General features: G+C 45.5%; 2 long non-coding RNA genes across 2 annotated transcripts; both read left to right on the forward strand.

The window, feature by feature from the left end:
• The first annotated feature begins 478 nt into the window (after positions 1 to 478).
• Positions 479 to 3,232, forward strand: LOC139186471 (uncharacterized). Its single transcript, XR_011570029.1, has 2 exons — positions 479 to 871; positions 2,497 to 3,232. It is a non-coding gene; the product is annotated as an uncharacterized lncRNA (long non-coding RNA).
• Positions 3,233 to 13,248: 10,016 nt separating this feature from the next.
• On the forward strand, positions 13,249 to 15,100 carry LOC139186384 (uncharacterized). Its single transcript, XR_011569926.1, has 3 exons — positions 13,249 to 13,487; positions 13,957 to 14,011; positions 14,190 to 15,100. It is a non-coding gene; the product is annotated as an uncharacterized lncRNA (long non-coding RNA).
• The last annotated feature ends 1,067 nt before the right edge of the window (positions 15,101 to 16,167 follow it).

Genomic DNA, 16,167 nt, shown 5'->3' on the forward strand with positions numbered 1-16,167 from the left:
CACTGTGGCAGGAACTTTCCATCCCAGTTCCAGCATCTTTCTCCTCTTCCATCACACCCTCCCACCCCTGCTGGGCTTGGCTTCCTAAAGCCACCCTCTGGTGTCACTTATCTGCTTAAAGCCCCTTAGCCCCTGCCCACTGTTCACAGTGTGGAGTGACAGCACCTTGTCTGGTGTCCCAGGCCTTCTGCACTCTGGTTGCAACCTCACCCTGGCATCTGATCTCCGTCTGCTGCTCTATCCAGCTCCCTTCCTATTTCCCCGATCACGTCTGAGCTTTCCAGCAGGGCAGATGCCAGGCGGCAGACTCAACAGACTCCATGAATGCACTACCTGGAGCTGTCAGCCTGTGCGACCAGGGCACCTCGGGCCTTTGTGCCTGCTGCTTCCTTGTTCTAGAGGGCCATCCTCTCCCCGCCACCTGTGAAAACCAAACCCTTCTTCACTTCTTCCAGGAAGTCCTGGATCACCACTGCTTGAAAGGGTAGCTCATGTAAATGGATCCCTGAAAAAATAAATTGTACCTTCCATTTATGATTTTTTTGTATTTATGTTAATTTTGTTTAGAACATAAACCTCCACATGGATAAAGACTGAATTACCTTTCTGTATATCATTTGCTGTGTCTCATACTGGGGCTGGCACATGGTAAGTGCTTAGCATGTTTTTGTTGACTAACAAAAGAATGAATGATTTCTGTTGGGCTTGGCTCTGCTGCATTTCACTGTGAGCCTCTGGTTCCATTTTAATTCAGGTCCACAACCTCTTCTCATCCTTATTTTCTATTGGAAGTGGAGAAGGAGTGAGTCAAACCCTAAGGATGTTCCCTGCACTATGCGGACTCACATGATGGTGAATCAGGGGTTCTCAGGTATGTGAGCCCATAGAATACTATTATTACCTGGTCCATTGTTCAGGGTCCCAGGATATGTCTCTGGGTGAATGAGCATTGAGCCCCAGCCCCCACCTCAACCAAATCAACTCTGCTTGTATCTGCCTCACACCTTGAGGTCTGGTAGACACTGTATTCAACCAGAGGCCAAAACATGTTTTAACAGAAAACCAGAACTTGCAAAAAGAACACACATACATATATATAGTTCAACTGGACTTCCCAGGTGGCACTAGAGGCAAAGAACTGGACTACCAGTTCAGGAGACATAAGAGATGTCAGTTTGGTCCCTGGTTGGGAAGATCTCCTGGAGAAGGATGTGGCAACCTACTCCAGGATCCTTGCCTGGAGAATCCCATGGACAGAGGAGCCTGGTGGGCTATAGTCTGTGTGGTTGCAGAGAGTCAGACACAACTAAAGCGACTTAGCATGTAGCATGTATAATTCAACTGGGTAGACATTCAAAATTCTTAGGAGAAACGCCTGTCTAAACATATTTGTAAGGATCTTAAAAGGATCTGTCCAGTCCAGAGCCGTCACCCGCTCGGTCATGGGACAGCGCCCCCCACAAAGAGCTGTTGGGTCCAAGTGGCCACTTTGTCCAGGGACAAACAGGAGGATGGGAATCGGTGCCAGGGTTTAGCCGGGTTCTGCCTGGATCTTATTAGAAGGTCCTTTTCTTCCCTCAATCCTGTAGCTCATTTACCAGCGCAAGAGCAGGGAGTGCGCCCCACTGTGGGAAGGCAGGGGGCACAGTGGTTAGGGACACCCAGGTGTCCCCTGATGGGGGCAGGGACTTTGGGGAGAGGGCACCAGGGCAGGAGTGCTGAGTGCTGGGCGCCCCGGTCTCCACCAAGCCTGTTGATCTGGGTGGCCCACTCCAGCTCCGTCACTCGGAGCCTGACTCAGCCGCCAGCCATGGGGCCCGGGTTGCCGGGGGAAATGCTGTCGGCACATTTATTCTGGGTTTGGATATTTAAAGAGCTGGGTGTGTTGCACGACATTTCGGAAGTGCTTGGGGAAAGAGGGGGTTGCAGCCCAGGCTTTTTTTTTTCTTTAAACCGTTATAGATATCCTGTCCTGATCTCTCGGTCCACAAAGAGTGAGTTTCTTCCCCTAAGAGTCTGACGTGGGGCCTGCCCATTGTGTCTGCCTGGCTCTGCAGCCCGGCAGGAAGCAGGTGGCCCAAGGTGGGACCTGTGCCCAGCCTCAACCCTGGCCTGCCCAGGTCCCCATCCAAGTGCACCCTGCTCCCTGTACTAGGAGCCTGGGAGCCCCCCTCTCCAGGCGCCAGTGGAGGGGCAGACAGAGCCACAGAGCCGTGGGCTGGGTCCCCAAGGGCACCTGAAGCAGGTGCTCCTCCACCTGGGGCGACAGGATGGAGACCTCTGGCCTTAGGGGCCTCAGCGTGGGTGGCAGCACAGGGCCCCCGGGGGGTTCTGGGGGCACCAGCTTCCTCTTCCTCAGTGGCTGCACTCACTGGCTCAGGAAACGCCGGCTGAAAGCTGGGACTTTGTTTTCAAACCCCTGCGTCAGTTTTACTATTTGAGTGGCCACTTCGGGCTGCTTTTAGGAGTGTGGTTCTTTTATCACTTCTCGCTCAGGATGTTGTTGCCAAGAGACTTCCTCACAGACACTGTGTGCTGCCTTTGTTTTCCTTTCCAAATGCATATGGAGGAATCTTCCAGAACTGAGACCCCATCGGTGAATTGCACCTGCAGTGTGGTGAGTGGGCGTGGGTAGTTTTTCTCTCACGACATTTATTGTTTTCATTTCTGCTCCCAGAGGTCATTTTGTCCACACGCTCATGATGGCACATTTGAGAAACAGGAAATAAATACAGGTGATCTTGGAGGAAAATTAGTATCACCCATGGTTCCACCTGAGCCAGAGATCTACACTTAGCAGTCTGGTGTTGTCTTTTTTGTTTGTTTGTTTCAATTGGGCTCATCCTGCAGACGGTGTATAGGAATCAGCTTTTCACACCCAGCACCATAGCATCATCGATGTCCCCATCCTTGAAGTTTCATGGACGCAGTTTTCAAGTGTCATTAGCTCTCCTTTGGCTCTGTCCCCAGCAAAGTGACATTCAGGACGTTAGCCCGAGTTAAGGAAGCTGATGTCAGATGGGACAGGGAGACTGCACGGCAGAATCCAAGTCTATGTGTAGAGTCCAGACGGGTGGGACTGTGAGTGACTTTTAGTTAGTCATCATCTCCTCTCTCTTCTAGGTCCTGCACATTTTTCTGTAACAAGCCCGGGAATAGAGGCAGGTGATGTGATCTAAGGTGCAGCCTCAGGTCGCAGGCGGGCTGTGGTCAGTCCTGCCTTCAAACCAGGTGAATTGCTTGGCCACTCTGGGCCTCATGTCCTCATCTCTAAAGCGTGGACGGTGATGCTGCCTATCTCACAGGTATGCTTTGCAGATCAGGTGCATGAGAAAGCCCAGGGAACACCCATGAATGGGACTCATTGTGGCTTTACAGGATAAGCATACAGATTCTAAGAGTTACAGCCCAGTGGGCTGATTTACATCCCCCAAACACTCATTGACATCCTAACCCCCAGGACCTCAGGAGAGTGAAAGTATTTGGAGACTCTTTATAAGGGTGATTACATTAAAATGACGTCCCTGGGATGGACCCTAATCCCATGTGATTGGTGTCCTTAAAAGAAGAGTTGATTAGGACACAGACATGCACAGAAGAGACACCACATGAGGATACAGGGAGAAGACGGCATCTCCCAGCCAGAGAGAGGCCTGGGAGGAGACCTTCCCTGCAGATGCGCTGATCCTGGGCTTCCAGCCTCCACATTGTTTAAGCCTCCAGCCTGTGGTCCTCTGTTAGGACCACCTGCATGAACTCAGTAGCAATGTGCTACTGAGTGAACACACGTGCTAATCTGAACACATGTGCTCAGTAGCAATGTCCGTGTCATTGCTGTTCGTGGTCTCTCTCTCCACCCTGAGTTCCTTACGATCTAAGAGCCGTGCTGAGAGTTCTCCTTCAGGCAGACGCAGCCCGTCCCACCTCCAGGCCCCTGGAGCCCCTCCTCTTCCTGGGTACCCAGGGTCCTGGGCATGTCCCTGGGGGCCCCATCCTCTGTCACTCCCCACCCTCCGGGACTGTTTCTCCCCAGATGATGGCTCCCGACTTCCCTAGAGGGAACGTGAGTCTCTATCCTTCAAGAGCCTCATTCAGCCGTTTTCTTGTTCAAGATACTCCCTCTTGAAGGTGCCTCTGCCCTTCAGTGAGGTGGTTTTAAAACTCTCCAGATACCAGCAGGAGAATGTGTTCATGTAGGCTCCAGTGGGATCACCAACACCATGGTCTTTTGTGGTGGGGTAATTTTTTTTTTTTTTAATGTTTAACTCTATTATGAACTTTTAAAAATGTTGGTGTGTTAATAACACTTAACTTGAGATCCATCCACTTAACAAAATTTTGGTTTTGTTTTTCTGGCTTGTAGGATTTTACTTCCCTGACCAGGGGGGTGCACTCAGGCCCCGGCAATGAAAGTGCTGAGTCCTAATTTCTGGACCCCCAGGGGATTGCAAACAGACTTTTAAGTACATAATCTATTATTTTTTAAAAAATTTATTTAAATTTACTATTATTTTTATTGATATATAGATGCTTTACAATCTTGTGTTAGTTTCTTCTGTATAGTCAAGTGTTTCAGTTTTCCGTTATGGCTTGTTACAGGATATTGGTTATAGTTCCCTGTGCTATACAGTAGATCCTTGTTTATCTATTTGATATATAGCAGTTTGTATCTGTTAATACCCAACTCCTAATTTGCCCCTCCCCCACTCCCTTGATAACCACAAATCTGTTCTCTATGTCTGTGATTCTGTGTTTCGTAAACAAGTTCACTGGTGTTGCTGTATCTCACGTATCCTGTGAGTGACATCAGATGATTATAATCCATGACTGTTGACTGTTGGTTCAGTGTGGTACAGCAAACCCTAGAGTTTGTTCATTTCACTTGACTGAAACTTCCTGCCTGTTCATCAGTAACTTCCCTTTCCCCTCTGTTTCCAGTCTCTCGTAACCAGCGTTCTACTCTTTGATACCATAGGAGTTTGACTTTTTCATTTCACATACCTCATATAAGTGGAACCAGGGTTTTTTCTGATTGACTTATTCACTGAGCATAATGTCCTCAAGCTTCACTTCTGTTGTCCAATTTTGCAGAATTTCTCTCTCTGAAGTCTGAATGGTATTCTTTTGCATGTTCCTGTCGCATCTTCTTTATCTGTTCATCTGTCGCTGGACATTTAGGTCATTCCACATCCTGACTGTCATGAGTGATACTGTAATGAACACTGGAGTGCTAAGACCTCTTTGAGATTCTGATTTCAATTCTTTTGGACAAAAACCCATTGGTGGGCTTGCAGAGTAGGATTCTGAACATGGAGGAGAGGAGCCCACTGGGGGGTGTGTGTGCAGTGCTCCCTCCGGTTCTAAATGCTCTGCCGGCCCTGTACTGGGAGCACAGGAAAGTGGGTATCAGGTGGGGATATTTTTGTGTTTGCAAACTGGAGGCTGGCTGTGTCTCCTGGGCCAGGGAGTTAGCCAGTGCACCTCGTCTGCTAAGTCATCCCCTCTTTTCGCAGGAGACAGTCTTATAAATTTGGCTAATAACTCCCATTTCATTTCCCCAAACTCCATTAGAGGGAAATTATAATGAAGCTCAAATACTCGCCAGGTTATTCATGGGAAAGACCTTTGGCTCTTAAAAAATATATTTTAGATGGCTGGATTAATCTAGTGGCACATTATAATACGGCCCTGCTGAAGTTTGCAGGAGACTCCTGGCACCAGGCATTGTGCCTTCCACAATGCTGCCAAGGAGCATGAATTATCTTTACAGGAAGAGGCAGGAATTAATATGTCAGATGCAAAAGACCCAGGGGTAGCGCCCTATGAAAGCCTAGGACCCTTGTTCCTTGTCAAGGTTCTGCAAGGTTGGAGTTATAATCACATGATTCCAGAGCAAGGTCCGTTAGCCAAACCTCCCTGAGAAGGGCACTTGACTAGGGGCTTAATTTATGACAAGCACGTTGGAAAAAACATGCTGATTTCATTCCTTTTATTACCTCCCTGGCACAGCAAGTTAATTAAAAAAAAAGTATGATGACTGCTTTGTGCTCACATAAGAGGTTGATTTGTAATGTAAATATATTCATGTGTATGGTACATACATTAATATAGAAGTAATAATAACAGCGGGTTAGTATCTATCACCAAATGAGCTTTGGACCCTGGGGAAGGTGTTATGCGCAGATTATTTATAACTCTACCAAGCCGACATTATTCAATTCATTTTGTTGATGGGGAAACTGAGGCTCAGGGTGGTTAAGGAGCTTGCCCAAGGACATATGGCTGATGTGTGATGGGATTCAACCTAAGTTATAAGATAGTGTTTATGGCAGGGTGAACTAAAGCTCCTCTCTGTATGCTCTGCCTCAGCCCTACCATTTGCCTCCATTTAATCCCCATCAAGGTCAAAGAGAAAATTGAGCATGAGTGTGAAGGAAGATTGATGGGCCCTGTTCATTGTTGTATATGTGAAGAAGCTGAAGACTCTAACCAGGAGAAGGCTGTATGCTTCAAGAAAGGCGATGTTATTAAGACACAAGTAGGTTAAGAGTGAAAGGATTGAAAAAAGATATGCTAGCTCCTAATCGAAAGAAAGCTAGAGAGAGAATATTAGTATCAGACAAAGAAGATTATAGAACAAATAATATATCAGGCATTAAAAAGTGTCCTTTCATAATGATTACGGTATCCATTCATCAGGGTGACATAGCAATTCTAAATGTTTATGCACTGAATAACAAAGCTTCAAAATAGATGAAACAGAAACTAATAGACTTGCAAGAGGAAACAGACAAACCCACAATTACAGTCAGATTTCAACACCATGCTGTCACTCATCAGTAGAACAAGTGGACAGAAGATCAGCAAAGATGTAGACAGCTTGGATGACACCCTCCACCAACTCAGCCCAATTGACGTTTACAGATCACATCACCCAACAATAGCGGAACACACTTTCCTTGCTAGTGCATGCGAAGATGTACCAAGATGGGTCACACTCCAGTCTGAGACTAAAAAAAGTCAAGATTCAAGTCCTGTAAAGTGTGTTCTCTGACCGTGGTGGAATTAAATCACAAATCAGTGACAGAAACTTGGAAAATCTCCAAATAATTATACATGGGATGACACATTTATAACTAACCAGCAAGTCAAAGAAGAAATTATATAATTATCTCAGTAGCCATAGAAAAAACATTTAACAAAGCCCAACATTTGTTTCTGATTAAAAAACAAAACTCTGGTAGTAGAAGGGAACTTTCTCAGCAGAATAAGAGGCAGCTATGAAACAAATGTATCAGTTCAGTTCAGTTGCTCAGTCATGTCCGACTCTTTGCGACCCCATGAATCGCAGCACGCCAGGCCTCCCTGTCCATCACCAACTCCGAGAGTTCACTCAGACTCATGTCCATCGAGTCACCTCTGTCGTCCCCTTCTCCTCCTGCCCCCAATCCCTCCCAGCATCAGAGTCTTTTCCCATGAGTCAACTCTTCGCATGAGGTGGCCAAAGTACTGGAGTTTCAGCTTTAGCATCATTCCTTCCAAAGAAATCCCAGGGCTGATCTCCTTCAGAATGGACTGGTTGGATCTCCTTGCAGTCCAAGGGACTCTCAAGAGTCTTCCCCAACACCACAGTTCAAAAGCATCAATTCTTCGGTGCTCAGCTTTCTTCACAGTCCAACTTTCACATCCATATATGACCACTGGAAAAACCATAGCCTCGACTAGATGGACCTTTGTTGGCAAAGTAAAATCTCTGCTTTTCAATATGCTATCTAGGTTGGTCATAACTTTTCTTCCAAGGAGTAAGTGTCTTTTAATTTCATGGCTACAGTCACCATCTGCAGTGATTTTGGAGCCCCCCCCAAAATAAAGTCTGACACTGTTTCCACTGTTTCCCCATCTATTTCCCATGAAGTGATGGGACCAGATGCCATGATCTTCGTTTTCTGAATGTTATAATTAATGGTGAAAGGCAAAATCCTTTCCTTTTCTAAAGATCATCCTTTCCTTTTCTAAAGATCAGAAAGAAGACAAAGATGCCTGCTCTCACAACTTCTATTCGACGTTTGTACTAGAGAAATAAAGGACATTCAGACTGGAAAGTTAAAGTTGCTCAGTCATGTTCGACCCTTTGCGACCTCATGGACTAGACAGTCCATGGAATTCTCCAGGCCAGAATACTGGAGTGGGTAGCCGTTCCCTTCTCCAGGGGATCTTCCCAACCCAGGGATCGAACCCAGGTCTCCTGCATTGCAGGTGGATTCTTTACCAGCTGAGCGATAAGGGAAGCCCAAGAATACTGAAGTGGGCAGCTTATCCCTTCTCCAGCAGATCTTCCCAACCCAGGAATTGAACAAAGGTCTCCTGCATTGCAGGTGGATTCTTTACCAACTGAGCTATCAGGGAAGCCCTCAGACTGGAAAGGGGGCAGCAACAGGTATCGTTCTTTGCAGACAGTATGACCGTCTATGGTCAATATGATCAACTAATAAGTAAATATTGCACGCCTGTAGGATACAATATTAATAATACAGAAATAAAATTTATTTATATATACCAGCAATAAGCTATCCAGAATTGTAATTAAAAAAAATCATATATTGCATGCTAAGTCACCTCAGTCATGTCCAATTCTGCGACTCTATGGACTGTAGCCTGCCAGGCTCCTCCATCCATGGGATTCTCCAGGCAAGAATATTGGAGTGGGTGGCCAGGCCTTCCTCCAGGGAATCTTCCTGACCCAGGAATCGAACCCAAGTCTCTTATGTCTCCTGCGTTGGCAGGAGGTTCTTTACCATTAGTGCCACCTGGGAAGCCCAAGTACAAAAGTACTTGCAGTTTTGCATTGTTGAGTTTTGCTGTTTGGTAATGTATTACATTCTTAAATAAACGTGGTTATGCTATACATGATTTTAATGCACATTTCTCACTTTATCTTTGTTAATGACTTATTACTTGCTGTGTATTTTATATTTATTTTAGACTATGGAAATGATAGACAAAAAGCAAATTAGAGCGATTTTCTTATTCAAGTTCAAAATAAGTCATAAAGCAGTGGAGGCAACTCGCAACATCAATAACACATTTGGCCCAGGAACTGCTGACGAATGTATAGTGCAGTGGTTGTTCAAGAAGTTTTTTAAGGAGATGAGAGCCTTGAAAATGAGTGCAGAGGCTGGCCATCGGAAGTTGACAGCAACCAACTGAGTGCATCATTGAAGCTGATCCTCTTTCAACTACATGAGAAGTTGGCAAAGAAATCAACATGGACCATTCTACAGTCATTGGACATTTGAAGTAAATTGGAAAGGTGAAAAATCTTGATAAGTGGACACCTCATTAGCCGACCAAAAATTTAAAATCTTCATTTTGAAGTGTCGTCTTCTCTTATTCTATGCAACAACCACGAATCATTTCTCTATTGAATTGTGACGTGCAATGAAAATTGGATTTTATATGACAACTGGAGACAACCAGCTCAAATGACTGAACTGAATCGAAGCTCCAAATCACTTCCCAAAGCCAAACTTGCACCAAAAAAAGGTAATGGCTGCTGTCTGGTGGCCTGCTGCCTGTCTGATCCACTACAGCTTTCTGAATCCTGGTGAAGTCATTACATCTGAGGAGTATGCTCAGCAAGTCAATGAAATGCACCAAAAACTGGAACACCCGCAGCCAGCGTTGGTCAACAGAAAGGGCTCAGATCTTCTCCACGACAACACCCAGCTGCATGTCACACAACCAATGCTGCAAAAGTTGAATGAGTTGGGCTACGAAGTTTTGCTTCATCTGCCATATTCACCTGACGTGTTGGCAACCGACTAGCACATCTTCAAGCATCTCGACAACTTTTTGCAGGGAAAATGCTTCCACAACCATCAGAAGGCAGAAAATGCTTTCAAGAGTTTGTCGAATTTTGAGCCTCAGCTTACTAAGCTACAGTAATAAACTTATTTCTTTTTGGCAAAATATGTTGATTGTAATGGTTCCTATTTTGATTAATAAAGATGTGTTTGAGCCTAGTTACAGTGATTTAAAAATTCACAGTCCGAAATTGCAATTGCAATTGCATTTGCACCAACCTAATACAATAGCATCAAACATATGAAATTAGGAATAAATTTGACAAAAGATAATATGTAAGATCTGTACACTGCAAGCTGCAAAACATTGTTGAAAGAAATTAAACAAGACCTAAAAAATTGAGAAATATATTTACCCTGTTATGGTATCAGTAGACTCAATATAAATTTTAAAATGTCTGTAGATTTAAGGCAATATCTACCAAAATTCCAGTAGTTTTTATGTAGAAACTGTCCACTGATTCTAAAATTCAAATGGAAATGCAAAGGACCTAGAATAACCAAACAACTTTGAAAAAGAAAAACTACCTGAAATGGGGACTTTAAGCCCTTTCTTGCATCTCTTTTTAAGAGCAAAACCTTGTTCATGACTTCGCAGAAGTCTTCTCATCGATCCAAGAATGATCACTGAGGTTGTAGGGAGAGTGGGTCCCCAAGGAAAATCTGGGGGCTGTTCTAGAGAAGGGGGAATGGATATGTACTGGACAGGCAGAAACAACAGATTTTTTAAATATTTATTTGTTTTTAATTGTTTGATGATTGCTTTACAATATTGGTTTGATTTCTGTCATACATCAACATGAATTACCCATAGGGGTACATATGTCCCCTCCCTCTTGAATCTGCCTCCCACCTCCCATCCTTTCACACCCCTCTAGGTTATTACAGAACCCCAGTTTGAGTTCCCTGAGTCATATAGCAAATTCCCCTTGGCTGTGTATTTTACATACGGTAGTGTATATGCTTCCATGTTACTCTCTCCACTCATCTCACCCTCTCCTTCCTCTCCGCAGCTGTGTCCAGAAGTCTGTTCTCTATGTCTGCATCTTCCTCTCCGCAGCTGTGTCCAGAAGCCTGTTCTCTGTGTCTGCACCTGTATTGCTGTCCTGAAGATTCAGGTTCATCAGTACCGTCTTTCTAGATTCCATGTATATGTGTTAATACATGATATTTTTTTTTCTCTTTCTGACTTATTTCACTCTGTATAAATAGGCTCTGGGTTCATCCACCTCATTAGAACTGACTCAAATGCATTCCTTTTTATGGCTGAGTAGGCTGCAGTCCATGGGATCGCTAATAGTCAGACACGACTGAATGACTTCTCTTTCACTTTTCACTTTCATGCACTGGAGAAGGAAACAACAACCCACTCCAGTGTTCTTGCCTGGAGAATCCCAGGGACGGGGGAATCTGGTGGGCTTCCGTCTATGGGGTCACATAGAGTTGGACACGACTGAAGTGACTTAGCAGCAGCAGTATTCCATTGTATATACGTACCACAGCTTCTTTATCCATTCATCTGTTGATGGACGTCTGTGTTGCTTCCATGTCCTAGCTGTTATGAATAGTGCTGCAATGAACATTGGGCTACATGTGTCTTTTTCAGCTTTGGTTTCCTCAGGGCATATGCCTAAAAGTGGTATTGCTGCATCATATGGTGGTTTTATTCCTAGTTTTTAAAGGAATCTTTATGTTGTCTTCCATAATGGTGGTATCAATTTACATTCCCACCAGCAGTGCACCCCCTCTCCAGCACTTGTTGTTTGTGGACTCTCTGATGATGGTCATTCTGACTGGTATGAGGTGATTCCTTATTGTAGTTTTCATTTGCATATGGTTTTTCCAGTGGTCATGAAGAAAGCTGAGTGCCGAAGAATTTATGCTTTTGAACTGTGGTGTTGGAGAAGACTCTTGAGAGTCCCTTGGACTGCAAGGAGATCCAACCAGTCCATCCTAAAGGAGACCAGTCCTGGGTGTTCTTTGGAAGGAATGATGCTAAAGCTGAAACTCCAATACTTTGGCCACCTCATGCGAAGAGCTGACTCATTGGAAAAAGACCCTGATGCTGAGAGGGATTGGGGGCAGGAGGAGAAGGGGACGACAGAGGATGAGATGGCTGGATGGCATCACTGACTCGATGGATGTGAGTTTGAGTGAACTCTGGGAGTTGGTGATGGACAGGGAGGTCTGGCATGCTGTGATTCATGGGGTCGCAAAGAGTCGGACACGACTGAGCGACTGAACTGAACTGAACTGAATAATGAATGATGGTGAGCATCTTTTCATTTATTTATTGGGGAGCCTGGTAGGCTGCCGTCTGTGGGGTCGCACAGAGTTGGACACAACTGAAGTGACTTAGCAGCAGCAGCAACAACAGATACTTTGTTGCAGCGAGCCCACTGGAATAAATAGAATTCAGTCTGAGCCACGGTTTTTCTCTCTGGCAATTCCCAGTAAAACATACGGCTTCAGGGGCTGTGTCTGTGCTGGTCAGGCTCCAAACCTCAGGGCCACAGAGCCTGGGAGTCAGTGAAGGGGGTACCCAGGAGAGAAGCCTTGATAAAGAACTTGACACGTTTCCCCTCATGAGGCACATACAGTCCAAGTGAGCAAACCTTCTGCCTCTGTCCCTCCTCCAGGGAGGTTACCTGTGGAATTGTCCCTACCCTGTCCTGCAAAGGTGGGCAGGGCCGTGTGGCTGATGGAAGCTGGAGGGACTTACCTCTCCCTCCTGGTGGAGGGCGATGGGAAAGGTGGGGATCACAGAAAGGCCAGGAACTCAGGGCTGCCAGAGAAAGTCTGAGGGGGAGAGAGAGTAAGACCCAGTCCTCTGATGACGCTGTGCAGTAGACAGCCAAGGGCTGTGGCCTGAGCACACACGGAAGAGAAAGGGACTCTCAGCTTCTCTCAGGAGTAGCTGCTCTGAGGCCACAGACCCAAACCTGACCCAGGGCCCCTTTTCCTTACCCTAGCTTACCCGCTGGGTCCACGGAGCTGGAGAGAATGTGCCCCCACTATCGGAAGCCTCCAGGTGGCCGTCTCCTTGCCGCAGGGTCCAGGGAAGCAGACAGGAGGCTCACAGAGAAGACAGCACTCCCCCGCCCGCCCACTCCAAGCTCAGTTCTTGGCCCCAAACCATCTTCCCAGGCGACACAGAAATTCGTGCATCCTTGGGCCTTTGAGAGACTTCCCCAGAACACTGGGAGGAGGATAAAATTGCAGAGCTTACTTAGCTCCCCTAAGTCTTGGATGCCCACAGCCTTCTGAGGCAGTTACTGTCACTGTGCCCACTGAACAGTTGCAGAGAAGGGCGTGGGCATGTTAGTGACTGAGCCATGACTCCACAGTGCATGGGGGCAGAGGCTGACCTCTGAGTCCAGGCGGATTGGCTGCAGAGCCCACCGTGATCCCATAGAACGTATGGTTCCAGGGTTGGAATGTTCTAGAATCTTCTGTCATAAACAGCATCATGTGTGAGATGGCAAGTCTGACTCGGCCCTCCTGCCCTGTCTCTTTTCCCGGGCCAGGGGAGAAGCAGGCCCACCTGTCCTTCCCATCCTCCTCTCTGTTCAGTGCCGTCTTCTTGGAAACAGCAAACTGCATGCCTGGTGCTGTAAGAACAAGGTCATCCACAGGCACCATGTCGTATGTCGTTGTTCAGTCGCTCAGTCGTGTCCGACTCTTTGCGATCCCTTAGACTGCAGCACGCCAGGCTTCCCTGTCCTTCACCATCTCCCAGAGTTTGCTCAGACTCATGTCCATTAAGTCAGTGATGCCATCCAACCATCTCATCCTTTGCTGTCCCCTTCTCCTCCTGCCTTCAATCTCTCCCAGCATCAGGGTCTTTTCCAGTGAGTCGACTCTTCACAATAGGTGGCCAAAGTATTGGAACTTATACCATGTAGTATACACCCCCCCAAAACAAGACATTTCTCCACAGAAAACAACCACGCCATGCTGTGAACACACACTCACTTCATCTTACTAAGAGAAATGCTAACTTCCATGTCTTTTCCAAATTACATTCAGTTTCCTCAGCTGGTTCTTAATTTTACTGTCTCCAGCCTAAAGTGTTTTTTTTTTTTCCCCCCAGGAAAAGGAGCATTTTGTCCTAAGAGAACTTCATATCTCCTTAGAAGACCAAAACTGTAAGAACTTTGAAAATGATAGTTTTCTAACTGCCAGGTGGGCCAGGGTGTTGGGGGTGTCAGGGAAGCGTAAGAGCGGGAGCCTGGAACTTCACTACAGTTCCCACCCCAGAGCATATCAGACCTGATGTCAGAATCCAGACAGCTCTTTGCAGCCATCATCCCTTCTCTTCCGAAGTAACTGTAGGTTCCTTGGAAGCTGTGAAGATGGTGGAGAGAGGCCTTGGGTACCACTTATCCTGTTCCATCCAAAGGTAACATCTTACACAACAATGGAACCATGTGGAAATCAGGACTTCGACATGGATACAGTTGTGTTGCACATAAGTGCCATCTTATCACATGTGTGCATTTGTGTAACCTTCCCTGCAGCCAATACCCAGAACCTTCCACTCACCACAAAGGTCTCCCTGTTCCTCTCATCATTCCTATCCCTTGATAAGCTCTTTCATTTTATCATTTAGAAAATGTGATTTAAGTAGAATCATCCTGGCAGCTCTGCTGGTAAAGAATCTGCCTGCAACGCAGGAGAGTGAAAGTGAAAGTCGCTCAGTCATGTCCAACTCTTTGCAACCCCATGGACTACATACAGTCCATGGAATTCTCCAGGCCAGAATACTGGCCTTCTCCAGGGGATCTTTCCAACCCAGGGATCGAACCTAGGTCTTCCACCTTGCAGGTGAATTCTTTACTGTCTCAGCCACCAGAGAAGCCAAAGAATGCTGGAGTGGGTAGCCTCTCCCTTCTCCAGTGGGTCTTCCCAGCCCAGGAATTGAACCGGGGGCTTCCCTGATAGCTCAGTTGGTAAAGAATCTGCCTGCAGTGCAGGAGTCACTGGTTCAATTCCTGGGTCAGGAAGATCCCCTGGAGAAAGGATAGGTTACCCACTCCAGTATTCTTGGGCTTTCCTTGTGGCTTAGCTGGTAAAGAATCCACCTGCAATGTGGAAGACCTGGGTTCGATCCCTGGGTTGGGAAGATCCCCAGGAGAAGGGAAAGGCTACCCACTCTAGAATTCTGACCTGGAGAATTCCATGGACTGTCTGGTCCATGGGGTCCCAAAGAGTCAGATATGACTGAGCAACTTTCACTTAAGTTTCTTAATTGCTACCGACTATTTACTTTCATGTAATTTCTGGTATGTGAAGGGCCTAAGTCTGCCCTTTTATTTTTTGTTTTCTGTTCTTTGCTTTTATTTTCCCATCTTAGTATTGGTTACTTGAACATCTGTTTTAGAGTCATGTTTCAATTTTTATATAGTGTTTCTGAGTATATCTCTTTGTATAGCTGTTTCAGCTGTTGCTCTGGATATTATATTATGCATATATGATTTATAGCAGTTAACTGCTGTTGACATTTTACCAGTTTGAGTAAAGTACCCAAACTTTACCTCCCACTAAGTCCCTTCACTCAACCTTGTTTAAAATATAATTGTTTTAAGTATTTCTTCTCTATACATTTAGAACCTCATTGAATAATGTTATAATTTTTGCTTCAACCAAACAAAATTTATAAAACTCAAGAAAAGAAATATATTGTATTTATCTTATTTATATGGTCTTTCTTCTTTCTATGTGGTCTAAGAGTACATATGTAAATATAGAATTCATTTATTTTATAAATATTTAGATGTTAATTTGGAAAATGTATGTTAAATATTTTAATATATTTATTATTAAATGTAAATTTATAAATAAAATTACATGTTAATTCCAGGGTTTCTATTTGTACTTTATAGGAAGAATAAAGAGAGGTGTATCTACTCCATCTTGGTCCGGAGACCTAATCTTTTAAGAAAAGAAAGTCTGAGGGGCTTCCCTGGTGGTCCAGTGGTTAAGACTTCCTACTCCCAACCTAGGGGGCCTGGGTTCAATCCCTGATCAAGGGACAGAGATCCTGCATGCTGCAGAGTGTGGCCAAAATAAATAAATAAAATAAAAAGACACCAATTAAGAAACCCTGAGAAGGGAGAAACAGAAAGTCTTAGCACCCCTCTGCCCCGCTACAGCTTTGAGACAGCACGGATGGCAGCCTGGGAAACCATTTCTGCAGCATTCCCCTTGGTCCTCAGGCATCTTTTGGAGAAGACTTTGGGCATCCTGGAAATACAGAGCAGGACTGAAAAAATGCAGAAGGAAGTGAGATGGGGGGTACTTG

This window comes from Bos indicus, chromosome 13 (assembly GCF_029378745.1).
Source record: "Bos indicus isolate NIAB-ARS_2022 breed Sahiwal x Tharparkar chromosome 13, NIAB-ARS_B.indTharparkar_mat_pri_1.0, whole genome shotgun sequence".
In the NCBI taxonomy this organism is placed as follows: domain Eukaryota; kingdom Metazoa; phylum Chordata; class Mammalia; order Artiodactyla; family Bovidae; genus Bos; species Bos indicus.